The 3,564-nt window shown below is 50.1% G+C and overlaps 1 long non-coding RNA gene across 4 annotated transcripts in view; it reads left to right on the plus strand.

The window, feature by feature from the left end:
* Nucleotides 1-261: 261 nt before the first annotated feature.
* LOC128018376 (uncharacterized) overlaps nucleotides 262-3,564 on the plus strand; it is a 10,628-nt gene continuing 7,325 nt past the window's right edge. Inside the window, exons 1-2 of one of the 4 annotated variants that reach the window (XR_008184836.1) lie at nucleotides 262-3,225; nucleotides 3,519-3,564. The exon at nucleotides 3,519-3,564 is cut by the window's right edge and continues 226 nt beyond it. This is a non-coding gene — a long non-coding RNA (uncharacterized LOC128018376). The remainder of the gene's footprint in view (nucleotides 3,226-3,518) is intronic. The other 3 variants (XR_008184837.1, XR_008184839.1, XR_008184838.1) reach the window with 3 other exon arrangements.

Here is a 3,564-nt window from a genome sequence, read left to right on the forward strand (position 1 = left end):
TTCTTCGGGCGACGATTGCTATGTCTGTTTGAATGCTGTTTGTGTGAGTTCCACAATAAAAGCATGTTACAATCAACAAAAGAGCTTTACTTCCTCTTACACTCATCTCTGTGTCACTCGCCCTGTCTCAGAACAGTGCAGAGCCACAACCGATTATTATAATGGCCTCGCGAAGGAGCGAGAGTGCCAACACCACAAAGACACATGCATCATGTCCCCCACATCACTATGGGTGACAATTGCTATATTTGTTTAAATGATGTTTTTGTGAGTAAAAATTGTACTAAAGAAGCATATATACAAATTCTTGCACCCAACGTTGTGTCACTCGCCCTGTCTCAAACAGCGCAGAGCCACAGTCCATGATTATAATGGCCTCACGATGGCGCAAGAGTGTCACACCATGGCCCGCCCTCCCGCCAGTGCTTCCAGCCTCGCGGGGGCGGGGCCCTGATTAAAAGAAGCCATCAGTGGCTGTAGACGTAACGCGTCCGCCGTGTCATCTCATGGACGGTAAGAGGGCTATCCCGGGCGTTTCACCGTGGATACTGGGAATAATTCACGACGGATATTCTCTCCAATTCAAACGCAGACCTCCCCGCTTCAATGGCGTGGTCCCGTCACTGACTTTGCCCCAAAACCGTCCTGTTCTGCGACAGGAAGTTCTCAGTCTGCTCGAGAGAGAGCGATAGAGCGAAATTTCCCCTCAGATCGAGCGGAATGCGCATGTTGAATTATCTGGACGATTGGCTGATTTTAGCCCACTCAGGAGATGTGCTATCAGTCACGTGGAAACAATGCTTCGCCGTTTGGATACGCTGGGACTGCGTGTGAATATGCAGAAGAGCGTGTTTTTACGAGTCGGACTGTAACATATCTGGGAATATGTTTGGACTCGATGGCGATACAAGCTCATCTCTCTCTAGAGCATTTCATCGACTCTGCGCTGTTTCTGACTGGGCAGGTCGTTTGCACTGAGGGAATTTCAGAGGCTTCTGGGACTGATGGCGGCGGCTTCTTCAGTGTGCCATCTGGGTCTGCTACATTGCGGCCGCTACAGTTTTGGCTGTAACTCGAGTTCCGCCGAGGGCGTGGTCTTCGGTCCACAAGCACTTACGGTCATTCACAGTTGCGTCAGCACTCTGAGACCGTGGAACAGCCCGGATATGTTCAGCCCAGGAGTTCTTTTCTCTGCGAATCTAGGCTGGGGAGCAGTGCGTCTGGGCCTGTGGTCGGAGTCACAGAGAAGGTGACACATAAACCGTTTGGAATAATGGAAGCGGTGTCCTAATATCCCTGCAAGCCTTTCGGTCGAGATTGGAGCGGAAACATGTACTGATTCAAACCGACAACACGTCTGTGGTCTCGTACATAAATCGCCAGGACGGCGTGCGCTCCAGAGCTCTATTCAAACAGGCAGCGAGTTTCCTGTTGTGGGCGGACCGACACTTAATCTCCATAGGAGCGTCGCACATCCCCGGTACTTTGAACCGTGGAGTGAGCATGCTTTTGAGGAACGGGATTCCTCAAGGAGATGTTGGCTTCACCCAAGATCAGATCTAATGATTTGGGAGGGAGGAAGTGGATTTGTTTGCCACGAGCGAGAACACGTTTGCTATCTCACTCCCCCTTGCTGGGAGATGCTCTGACATCGCGCTGGCCGGAAGCCAGGCTTACACGTTCCCTCCTGTGAAGATTCTGCCTGTGTTGTGCAAAATCAGGGAGGAGAAAGCATCAGTTATACTCGTGGCCCCGAACTGGCCGAATCAGCCCTGGTTCGGGACCTGAGAGAGTTACTGATGGCTCCCCCATGGTGAATCCCCCTCAAGCAGGACCTGCTGTCTCAGGCGAATGGCACAATATAGCACCCCAGCCCCGAGCTGTGGAACCTTCATGTGTGGCCGCTGCGGGGACCCTAATGAGCGGGACTCTCTGCACTGACGAGTGCTAAACACACACTTACTGAGACGCGAGCATCATCAAACATTCGCTGCTACGCGCAGAAGTGGTGAGTTTTCACAAAATGGTGCGAGAACATTTATATTGACCCGGGGACCTGTTCCGTGTCGGATGTTTTGCGCTTTCTACAGCACAGTTGGATAGCGGGAGTTTGAAACCATCCACGCTGAAGGTGTATGTGACCGCTATTGCCGCTTTCGTTCCCCGGTTACGGGTAAACGATCGGTAAGCACGCTCTGGTATTCAGTTTTCTCAGGGGAGCAAGTCGATTGTGTACTTCAAGGCCGCCCTCCGTGCCGCCGTGGGATTTCGCTCTAGTTTTGAGGGCTCTATCTCTTATTACCGTTCGAGCCATTAGCTTCGATTGCGGTTAAGGAGCTTCCCTGAAGACTGCCTTGCCTCTTGCTCTCGCCTCAGCGAAGTGCCTTGGAGAATTTTCGTGAGTGTTTGGTGAACGATATTGCATTGGTTTCGGGCCTGGCGACTGTAATGTCATTCTCCGGCCGAGACCGGGTTTCGTTTCTAAGTCACTCAATACACCGTTTTGTTTCCCTGCCCGCCTTATCTGTTGAGCCGTCAGCCTCGCGTGACGCTGATACTCAGAGCGCCGGGACCCTGTTAGGGTTTTACGGATGTATATGAATTGCTCGGCCGCCTTTCGTCAGTCGGACCAGCTGTTCGTGTGCTTGGTGGATGTAATAAGGGACGTGCTGTTTCTAAACAGAGACTTTCTCACTGGATCGTGGACGCTATCAAATGCCAGGGGAAGGATTACCCCCTCAACATCAGAGCTCATTCTGCGAGGACATTATAAATGCTTCCTGATGGGCCTGGTCTAGAGGTATGTCTGTCCAGTATTTATGTTTTGCTGCTGGCTGGTCTTCCCAGAACACAATCGCCAGGTTTTACAAGCTGGATGTACCCTCTGTAGCGTCACATGTTTTTCGGTGAGTTAAATTTTTATTCATTAAAGCTGTTATAACCAGCTATACAGTGCCCAGACAGCACATGTACGTCTGGCCGACGTCGGCCCAATATCGAAACGTCGGCCTCTATACCTAAAACATCTATAAAACATCGGCCTGGCGGAGGCCGATATAATTTGGTCAGTGCTCTGTTCTCCAGCTCATCAATCGTCGGCCCTGAGTTGGTTCACGACCGCGGGCCGATGCCGCGCTTATCTGTGTGCGCGTGCCCAGTATTCATCTCTTTTAGCCACCCAGAGAGAGAGAAGAGGATAATCCCAGCGACATCTGTGGCTCTGAGGTAACGTTACGATTTCACTTCAGCTCAATTAGACAAAAAATACTACTTTGTTAATTCTGTGACACTGAAAAAGTTTTAGTAATACAGTCTATGGGCAGCTGAAGAGTCTGGCTTATTTTCAAAAAATGTTACCGTTAACTTTTTGAGCCAACGGTCACGGTAGCGATTTTTTTTTTACATTAATGTTAACGCCTTAATGCGTTTTCAGAAGTTTCTCGGAGGCAAAATGTAAAAGCGGGTTATTAAAGAGAAGTCCTGACTGCTTTTTCACCGTGTTTTTCACTCTTTTACAGGCTTCCAGAAATAATCCGGTGAAATAATATGGTGAGCTATTGTTGC

The sequence above is a fragment of the Carassius gibelio genome, chromosome A8 (assembly GCF_023724105.1).
Source record: "Carassius gibelio isolate Cgi1373 ecotype wild population from Czech Republic chromosome A8, carGib1.2-hapl.c, whole genome shotgun sequence".
Lineage (NCBI taxonomy): Eukaryota > Metazoa > Chordata > Actinopteri > Cypriniformes > Cyprinidae > Carassius > Carassius gibelio.